The sequence below is a fragment of the Vipera berus genome (genome assembly GCF_964194415.1).
Source record: "Vipera berus genome assembly, chromosome: 2".
NCBI lineage: Eukaryota > Metazoa > Chordata > Lepidosauria > Squamata > Viperidae > Vipera > Vipera berus.
The window spans coordinates 135,890,056-135,901,353 of NC_138203.1; positions in this window are offsets into that span (position 1 = coordinate 135,890,056).

Consider the following 11,298-nt stretch of genomic DNA (forward strand, 5'->3'; position numbering starts at 1 on the left):
TAAAGCTATATATCAACAACAAACTGCACAAATTATAGTTAATGGGGGGCTAACAGAGACCTTTAAAATTGAAAAGGTACAAGACAGGGATGCCCCCTATCACCATTATTGTTTGTTTTAACATTAGAGATTTTATTAATTAAAATTCGAGAGTCCTCTATGATAAAGGGAATTAAAATAAAACAGAATGATTATAGATTGAGAGCTTTTGCTGATGACTTGGTTGTGACAGTATCCCAACCGTTACAGTCGGTTATAGACTTGATGGAAATTATAACTAAGTATGGTAAGGTTTCTGGGTTTAAGGTGAATAGTAATAAGACTAAGATATTATCTAAGAATTTATCTATGAGTGAAAGGGATATGTTATCTAAATTAACAGGTTTTGAAATAGTGAAAAAGGTTAAATATTTAGGAGTATATATTGCAGCTTCAAATGTAAAATTGTATAAGAATAATTATGAAACACTATGGTTGAAGATACAAAGGGATTTAAATAATTGGAAAAAATTACAATTATCATTACTGGGAAGAATTGCAGTTGTTAAAATGAATGTTCTGCCAAAGTTTCTCTTTTTGTTTCAAATGATACCTATATTGAAAAAGGATGCCAACCTTGATCAATGGCAGAAGGGTATTAATAAATTTATTTGGGCGGGGAAAAAACCAAGAGTTAAATTTAAGATTTTACAAGATGCTAGGGAAAGAGGGGGACTCAAGGCGCCGAATTTGAAATTGTATTATGATGCGGTTGCCTTGACATGAGTTAGTGATTGGCTTAATTTAACTAATAAGACAATACTTCATCTTGAGGGATGGGATTTGGTATATGGATGGCATGCATATTTGCTTTATGATAAGAAGGTGGACAGGGTTTTTAAATCCCATATTCTTAGAAGTGCTTTATTGCGTGTCTGGAAAAAGTATTATTGTAAGTTAAATTATAAAATACCGATTTGGGGAATTCCTGGACATGCGATAGAGGGCGTATCTATGGGAGTGAGTTTGGATATGGTTTCTTATAAGGAACTACTTAGATTGCAAGGGAATGATTGGCAACTTAAATCATTAGATGAGTTAAGACAAGAAAACATAAGTTACTCTTGGTTTCAATATACCCAATTGAAAGCTAGGTGGAAGTTAGACCAAAAGGTTGGCATCACAATTACAGATCAAAATTTAGTAAAACAAATTAGAGATTTAAATTGTGCACATATAAAGAGGATATATAATGCTTTAATTGAATTGGATTCGGAAACGGAATTAGTTAAAGATTGTATGATAAAGTGGGCACAAAATATTCAGGAACCAATTTCGTTGGACACTTCGGAGATAATTTGGGTTAGAAATGTTAAATTTACTCAGGCTCAAAACTTAAGAGAAAATTTTTATAAAATGTTTTATAGATGGCATCTGGATCCCAAGAAGTTGTCTAACATGTATCCTAATTTACAGTCTAAATGTTGGAGATGTGGTAGTTTAGAAGCCACCTATTTTCATATGTGGTGGACTTGTAGAAATATAAAAGCTTTTTGGATTAAAATTTGGTGGAACATTCAAAAGATTTTTAAGAGAAAGATAAAGTTTTCTCCGCAATTGTTTTTATTGGGTATTGTTGTAGATTGTGATGTTAAAGAAACTAACTTGATGTTGAATATGATAACAGCAGCACGGTTACTGGTGGGACAATATTGGAAGAAGGATAGTTTGCCTACTATAGAAGAATGGGTGTTTAAAGTTTCGAATCTTGCAGAAATGTCTAAGATTTCTGCTTACTTGAAAGATCATTCACAGGAAAGATATATTTCAGTTTGGAGGGGATGGATAGATTATATTCAGAACAAATATGGGACTAAAAAGTTCCATTTAGCTTATGAGTAGATTTTAGTGGGATATTGTTATTGGTACTTTGTAGGTAGTTATGTTAAAGGGGAGTTAAAGCACATTATGAATTTGGTTAATTGTATAGCATAATATTTATTTAGAATATGATTATTATAACTATAATCCTGTATTTAGCTCTGGGAAGTGGGGGGGGAAGTGGGCAGGTTTGGGGTGGGGGGGATTTGGGGATATATTGTAAAATTTTGTTTTTGTAAAACTCTTTAATAAAAAAAATCTTTTTTAAAAAAACATTTATTCTGCAGATATAGTTGACTCCAATGCCGGGTTCATTTTCTGTCACTTTACACTGTATTGTAATAACATTATTTTAATTATAATTTAAAATGTAAGGGGAAGTACAATGTTTTATGCCAAAAAATAGAAATCTTTTCAGTATTTATTTCTCATTTTATACATTTTCAATAGCCATACTCCTTTTTTTGGAAATTGCTTCTTCTACCTGTTTTTAAAAAGTGTACATCTCTATATTTTAGTAAGGCAGAATGTAAAATATTTTCAGAAAGAAAAAAACGTAAGAGTCACACAAGCTTTTTTCAGCACATCAAATATAGCAAGTTTATTATTTTAGCAATATGCCATTTTTTCTTCACTTTTTTCAATATGAAAAGAGTTAGGCTGCTTCAGTCAGTGGCACTGATAGGAGGTCTGAAGCACTGTATCTGAATTATATTCAAAGTCTATTATATCCTAATTATTTATATTACCATACTTTTCCATAAACATGATGATGATGATTTTAGCAATTGGAACAAGTTCTTACATATCATCAAAACAAGCATTTCCTGTATACTAATTGAGCATGAAAAACACATGCTGAGGACAGTGGTGGGATTCAGCCGGTTCGCACAACCGGTAGCTAATTTTTTTGTTGCCCAGGCCCAGAATGGAGTTCTGAAAGCGGCATCCACACAGAGAACTGGTTGTTAACCTATTTGAATCCCACCACTGGATAAGAACTATGGTTCAACAAGTAAAAGCATCAAGCCAACCTTGCTTATATCTCACGAAGCTAAGCAGGGTGGATCAGGACAGCAGTTGGATGGGAGACCACTAAAAGATACACTGAAGAGTTGGAAAACATCCCAGAAGTAGGCAATGGTGAATCTCTTCCATATATTGCCAAGAAAACTCCATGAAGTTACCACAATTTTAAGCTACTTTTTAAAGGAATATACCGTATTTTCCGGCGTATAAGACGACTGGGCATATAAGACGACCCCCCCAACTTTTGAGATATTTTCATGGGTTAAAAAGTCGTCTTATACGCCGGAAAATACGGTACGTTGTTCTCTTAGATAATTAATCATGTCAGTGTTATGCCCATCATATTTACTTATTAGCAGGATAATGATGAACTGTTGAGGAATACAGAATCAGCCTTGAAAAAGAAACATGGCCATCATTAGGAAAATTTGAACTTAAGCCTCGAAAAATAGGAGTGAGAAAGAAACTCAAGATAGTCCCACTGTGATTTTCTTTAGTATAAAAAGAAAGCTTTAATAATCTTTCACGATTGTGTAATTATAGTCTAGGTCAATAAAAGTAGAGTTCTAGTTCCCTATTTTCTGGCGTATAAGACGACCCGGCGTATAAGACGACCCCCGACTTTTAAGAAGATTTTCAAGGTTTTTCGTCTTATACGCCGGAAAATACTTACATGCCCTGCCCTCCCTGTCCATTGCAGAGGAGGCGAAGGCCCAACTGGCCCCGCCAGCCCTCCCACTGCTCCCGCGCTTCTGCCGGCCCCCGAGGCGCAGCGTTTCCCAGGCGGCAGGTAGTGCCGGAGGGCAGCCGCCACCCCGCCATGGCCGGCGCCCCTCCTGCTTCCCCCCCAGGCCTTGAAGTTAAACTTCTCCCATTGGGTGCAGGGCGGGGCAGCTCTGCCTGCAGCCTCTTTTTTGGAACTCGTGCCGCTTCCCTCTCACCGTCGGCCGAGGCGCGCTCGGCCCGGGCTCCCGGTCCCTCTTGCCAGCCAGCTTCCCGCCCTGCCCCTCATGGAGCTGGACTGGGCGTGCAGCCTCTCAGTGTGGCTGCTTTTCCTGGGCAGCCTGGCGGTGCGGCTCCTGCGCTCGGACCTGTTGCTGAGCCGGCGGCTGCTGCTGCGCGTGGGGCTGCTGGCCATCCTGCAGGTGCTGAGCTCATGGCGGCTGCCTGCTGGCTCGTCTCGGCCAGCACCGCCCGGCGGAAGCGCATCCCCGCGGGGAGGAGAGCGGTGCTGGTGACAGGTGAGTCCGGCGGGCGCGAGGCCCTCCCCTCGGGCCAAGAGCCAACGGGCAGCGCCGCCTTCGCGTGGGGAGAGCCGCCCGACGCTCCCACCCAGCCGTGTCCTGGAGCCGCGCCGGAGATAGCTCGGTTGCGCAGGGCGGCCCGGCCCGGGCGGGGTCCTGGAGAGCCAAGGGGCCTGGGCCCGCTCCATCCTCCCCGCGTCAGGACCAAGCCTGGTCTCCACGCTCGCCGGAACCAAGAGGAGGATGCTGGCGGCGGGCGGGCGCTCCCTCCCCGATCCGCTGGGGAGCATCTCCCAAAGCGCAGCTTCTGGTGGCCGGGAGTCCGTCGGCCTGGTCGCTGGCGAGCTGGCCCGCAGCTAGGGCCGGGGCCCAGGAACCGGTAGCCGGGTGCGGGTGGGGGGAAGGAAAGCCGGGCGCGGGCTTCTGCGGCTGGTTGCGAGGCCGGATGCGGGCGTCTACCAGGAGAGATAGCGGGTAGCAGGGCGCGCTCTGCTTATGCTCAGATGCCGCTTGGGTGAGGGGGAGGGGCTTCCTGCCGCTCCCGGGGTCTGGCGTTTGCAAGGGGGAGGGGAAGGGGCTTAGAGGCTCTTGGGGGTGGGAAGGGAGAGTCACGATGGAGGGGGGACTGGACTAAGGAGGCTTGAAGTTGCTTTGCAAGAACAGGGACGCTCGACTGATTTATGTTTTTTTTCTGGCGTAAAAGACGACCCGGGGTATAAGACGACCCCCCCAACTTTTGAGAAGATTTTCATGGGTTCAAAAGTCGTCTTATATGCCGGAAAATACAGTATTTCTTGTACCTGTACATTTTCTGACCTGGTCTACCTTAAAGGCTTGACATCAACTCATTCATATAAAAAATTGTCAAACAATGAATAATTAAGGAAAGCTTTATACAGCCCTAAACAAAGAACAGGACCACGCTCCCATGCCATGTTGGTTGATCAAATATACTCATGGGTTCTTTTGATTGACGTATGTACATGCAGCATCTCAAAAATTTAAGAGAAGAGCATTTTGATGTTTTTAAGGGGGATTTTGAAAAAAATGCATGAGGAAGAGTTCTCTTGCAGTTCTTTAAAGCCTTGTTTATCTCAGCATTTTCTTTACTGCCTTCCAGTACTTCAGTGATAAATGTCTTAGAGAAGATATCTGGGGAGGTTGGATGTTTTATTTTACTTTAGCTTATATCATTGACCTAATCTATGTCCACACTTACTAATTTGGAGATACAGGTTAATGTTTAGTTTACACCTTTTCTTTCAGTTTTATTTGATGGAGTTATCCCGAGTTAATGCTTTGAAAAATCCTATTGAATTGTCACCCACAGATTTAGCTATTCAAAGTACTACTGGTAGTGGATCTGGGCTGAAAAACTCCACACTCCACACCATTCAATGGCCGCAAATAGATATACTACCATATAAAAAACTCCTTGGGCATCCAATGGTTCCTCCCCGCTTCCTCAGCTCATATCTGCCTTAGAAAACCAGTACAGCTTCTCCCATTCATTTCTTGATCGCTGAAGTAAAAGCGTTACCTCTTTAACGCTTGTTTGTTATTTTAAAGTTAAGGCAACGTGCCAGTTTAAGAGCAAAATAATTTTAGCTGCAAACTGTTCCTTTCTCCTGTCTTATTAGTAAAGCCATTGTTTCCAACAGGGCCTCTTAACTGTGTGTGCTGCCTGGAAAAAGCCATCCTGCAGTGATTATTTAATCCCAATCCTGAACAACCAGCCTTGCTGGCTTGTCACTCTAATCTGGCTGATAAAATGCTTCAGAGCTATTGATTAGCTTTCTACAGATTCATATCTAACAACTCTTGGTCAGGTTTGTGGGTTCTGCAATGCTGGCTTTTAAAGAAGGCCCTGCACAGATTGTCCTTTTTTTTTTAAACTGGATCAGAAATGAGACAGGGTAATCTGACGCCCTGGGGCCTCCCACAAATGCTTGGAATTTTTAACACAGATTAATAGGCATTAAAGGGACATGGTGGCTCAGTAGGTTAGGACGCTGAGCTTGTCGATCAGAAGGTCAGCAATGTGGTGGGTCAAATCCCGAGTGCCGCGTAACAGAGTGAGCGCCTGTTACTCGTCCCAGCTTCTGCCAACCTAGCAGTTCAAAAGCACGTAAAAATGCAAGTAGAAAAATAGGGACCACTACGGTGGGAAGGTAACAGCATTCCGTGCGCCTTTGGCATCTAGTCATGCCGGCCACATGACCACGGAGACGTCCTCGGACAACCGCTGGCTCTTCGGCTTTGAAATGGAGATGAGCACCGGCCCCTAGAGTTGGAAACGACTAGCACGCATGTGCGGGGGAACCTTTACCTTTACCTTTACCTTAATAGGCATTAAGCATAGAGGGAGAAAAGTATCCATGCATTTTTTTTTCGTTCAGAAGAAATGAAATCAAATATATTGTCTTGGCTCTGTTCAGCTCTTTGGTCCTGGCCCGGTTCCCTTTTGGGAGGATGGGTGCAGAATGCCAGCCAAAGACCAAGGGTGGCTTCTAGCCCCAACTGGAAAATTCTACCTAGGCTGCAAGGTTCCTACATTAGGAACATATAAACATGATAGATCATTAAGCCTGAATCTTTTGTAACAATCAGGCAAGTGTCGGAATGGGTGGACAGGCAGGCTTCGCTGGCTGACTTGTGGTAGAGAGGACATGTGGTACAGCAGAAGGAGCTGAGCTCGCTGATACCGCATAACACATTTCCCAGACAGAGAGAGGACATCAGATTTGAGGATCCACTCTGCATGGACCATGTGTTCCTAGTTTGATCACTAGGTGGCACTCAAAGGCACTGGCAGGGCTTGTGTCAAAGTGACAAAAAACTGTGACAATTCTATGCATGTAAGAAAAGGTGGAACTTCATCAAATCACCACAAACCATTACTATTGTTGCTTTGTTCTTTTTCTTAGAGAGAGAGAGAGAGAGAGAGAGAGAGAGAGAGAGAGAGAGAGAGAGAGAGAGAGAGAGAGAGAGAGAGAGAGAGAGAGAGAGAGAGAGAGAGACGCTTCTCAATTAATACTGGGTCCCATGTGTTGCTGGAATACAACTGCCATAATTACCAACAGAGGAGGTGAAAGGAGGTCAGGGATGATGGGCCTTTTAATCCAGCTTCTGGGAACCCAAGCCCAAGAAGCATGGCAGAGATCTACCAGCCTGGCATCCCCAGATGAATTGGTGGCTAGGGCAGCAACCAGCTGCTGGAAGGGAAGGGACACACAGGCACTGAAACCAACCAGAGACGGGACTTCCACTAGAATGGAACAATGCACTGGAAACCACCTGCTCTGAAGGGCTTAAGTAGTAAATGGCCATTTTGAACTGAAGCTGGAAAACACAGGCATGGGGTACATTTGCAGTGGGGAGGAGGAGGAGGAGGAGGAGGAGGAGGAGGAGGAGGAGGAGGAGGAGGAGGAGGAGGAGGAGGAGGAGGAGGAGGAGGAGGAGATCCATTCAAAAGAGCTGTGGTGGCACAGTGATCAGAATGCATTATTGCAGGCTAATTCTGCCGACTGCCAGCAGTACAATTTTCACCAGCTCAGGGTTGATTCAGCCTTCCATCCTTCTAAGATCTGTAAAGTGAGGACCCAGATTGTTGGGGGGGGGCAATCTATAAACTGCTTAGACAGAGCTGTAAAGCACTGTGAAGCGGTATATAAATCTAAGTGCTATCGCTATTCCTGCACTGAGGAAGTGGGTGAGTGGCAGAAAGTGAGAATTCACACTTTGGCACATCAGCCCAATTTACTGTAATCATAAACTTTGTATAATTTCAGTATTTGGGCTGAAATACAGGAGGAAGAGAAGGAAAAGGAGGAGGAAGAAATGTGCTTTGACCTCTTTGGGGTGGGATAAAATGATTTGCAAATCAAAATAGCACACCATTTGAATTAAATTAAAGTAAATTATGGCTTTGCAAAGAATTCTAATTAAGGTGACAGGGCTTTTCAATCAGAATCAGAGATGCTGGAAGCCTTGCCTGTTGTTATCTTCATAATAGTTCTCATAAGCCACTCTGGAGTCAAAGGGGAATGTGGCACACAAATAAAGGTTCCCACCTTCCAAATTACTGTGGCTGTGTTGAGGTGCTAGCTGCACAAATGCCGCAATTTTGCTTTCAAAAGTCTTCCACACCAACAAAAATGGTAAACAGTAGTTTAGACAACTTTACAGGAGAAGGGCAGATAGCAAGTGCATTACAGTATTCTCTGATGGTAATGATGTGTTTATCAGAATTTGATTGGATTTTGTTTTATTTGTTTTGGGGGATTTTTTGACAGAGGACAAAAAAGAGTCTTTTTAGCATAGAAACAATTTCTATAGTAAAAAAAACTGGAAGGAAGGAAGGAAGGAAGGAAGGAAGGAAGGAAGGAAGGAAGGAAGGAAGGAAGGAAGGAAGGAAGGAATATTATTAAAATGAAAGAAAAAACTACTGTGTGACACAGTACAACAAGCATTTCTGTAGTTATTTACAGTAGCAAAATAATAAAATCTTATTATTCAGGCTTGTACAAATTGTTAAGAGTGCAGGATCTGATGCTTTTGTCAAATAATTAAATAATTTAAATAATTAAAGCAGCATCCCTCACTGTGCCTCAAGCTCTGTCCCTTTCATATGTATATGTGACATCATGGCATACTTACAAAAGGGAGGGAACTTGCAACATGACCAACCGTACAGAGCTGCTTTCATAATTTCACTTCCTTGGCCTCCTCCTCCCCTAAGCAGGTAGAGCCCATTTTTGTACCCTTTCCATGGTGGGAAATCTTGCTGTAGTCACTGCTATCCTTTGCTAAGTGGTTTTGTGAGCCTTGTATAAATCAATGGTTCTTTTAAGCCTCACATAGTTAGCAGCCAGGGGTAGGCAACCTTGGCTCTTTTACTTGTGGACTTCAACTCCCAGAATTCCTGAGCCAGCATGGCTCAGCTTAGAAACCTCTTTCTTTCCCCTCAGCATGGCTGGCTCAGGAATTCTGGGAGTTGAAGTCCACGAGTCATAAAAGAGCCAAGGTTGCCTACCCCCGGCCTAGGGCAAAACAGTTAAGGGGTGCCTTGACTGTTATGAAGGTTCATCATGCCGATCTTCATAATGGGAACTCTCAGGAAAATATCAGCAGGCCTTAGCCTGAATTTGAGACTTTTCCCCCCTTCTCCTTCCAGTTCCACATAAACAAACCTTGTTGGATATTCTGGGATTGCTTAGCAAATCTCTAGATACTACCATTTTAAATATTCACTTAGGTTATACCCTATGGGTTATTTTCCTAACAGGTAACTAACCACAGGTAGTCCTCGACTTACAAACATTTGTTTAATGACCGTTTGATGTTACAGTGGCCCTGAAAAAAGTGACTTATGACTGCTTTTCACACTTGCAGCATCCCCATGGTTTTAAGCAGTGCTTTTTTTGTAAAAGAAAAAGGTGCCGGAACTCACACATGTCATACAGCCCGCCTTGCCCTACCCTACAAGGTTCCATCCAAAAAAGGTGCCGGAACTCCGTTCTGAGCGTTCTATGAGAAAAAAGCCCTGGTTTTAAGATCAAAATTCGGGCACTTGGCAACTGGCATGTACTTAGGACAGTTGTACTGTCACTGAATCATGTGATCACTATTTGTAACCTTCCCAGCTGGCTTTTGATAAGCAAAATCAATGGAGGAAGCCAGATTTGCTTAACAGCTGCACGATTCACTTAACAATTGCAGTGATTCGCTTAACCACTTTGGCAAAAAAGGTCACAAAATGGGGCAAAACTCACTTAACGACTTCCTTGTTTAGCAACAGAAGTTGTAAGTTTTGAGCTTAATTGTGGTTGTAAGTTGTGGACAACTTGAATAAATAAATCCTATTTATTTGCCCACATTACAAATGCCTACAGCCGGGGTAGGCAACCTTGGCTCTTTTATGACTCGTAGACTTCAACTCCCAGAATTCCTGAGCCAGCCTTGAATTGAACTCCAGGAGTCATAAAAGAGCCAAGGTTGCCTACCCCTGGCCTACAGGGACATTTTTTACCATTTGCTATAAAATTGTGCATATTGCAATGGATTGTTTATCCAGAGGTTTTTACCATGTTGCTGCACGATTTTCATGAATGTAATAAAGATCTTTGACAAACATTATAAACAAGACCAAAATGTCCTCTGCATGTAACAATAATTTATTCTTCAGTTTTGCTCACAAGCACTCCCTGAATTTGTTGTTTTAAACATACCAAAGATTCCAAGACCAAATTAAATATCAAAGGACGGGGTTCACATCACATCTTGATTACTCTGGAGATAATTCCATTGATTATTATTCATGAGGAATAAATTAGAATAACAACAATCTATTCAAGAAATAAATTCTACAGGAAAATTATTTCTGTTCATGTCTTGTACCAAAAACTCAGTTTGTACCGTATCAAAGTTTTTCTCCACATCCAGTAATGCCTAACAGTTCTATAATTTTCTTCAATATAAAAAACTAAGTCATCAAAAACAATCTAATATTATCAAATATTTCACATTCTGTCATAAAGCAGGATTTCCCTGATGAATGATTGATGGTAATACCTTCTACAATCTGTATTTCAAAATATGTGTAAAATTATGACAAGTGTAACACATAATTGGACAGTCCTTTCTTTTGTTCTTGAGTTTATAATAGGATTTGCCAAAGTAAATTGCTGATGTGTTTGATTGCAATTAGTTTTATTTTGCTTTTTGACAGTGACAAGGAAGACGTTTTGTTGTGAAATTGTACTCTTTTGCATACACACAAACTTTTTTCATTTCTTTAAAAAAATTATTTGTCTATCATCTATCTGTCAATCTAGCTATCATTATATGTACAGTACATGTTTAGCATTTCTGGCTAGAGTATATCTTTCAACAAATCCCCAAGTGATTTAGCCAGGACTTTTTAAAAAAAAATGTGGAGAAAACAGCACATCCAAGCAATGCATTCAAGGAGTCTTAACTGGCCTGCCATTTTCAATTTTCTTATTCTGGACCTGTCAACATATCAATAATGGATGTAAGAGGTTTTGTCAATTTCTGTTGGCTGAAGAATTCATCAAAGCATACTATTCTGAATTAAATTTTTGCCTCCAACTGTAACCATTGATCTGCTTGAATAATTTCTGAGAGTCTTCTTTGGTCTAAT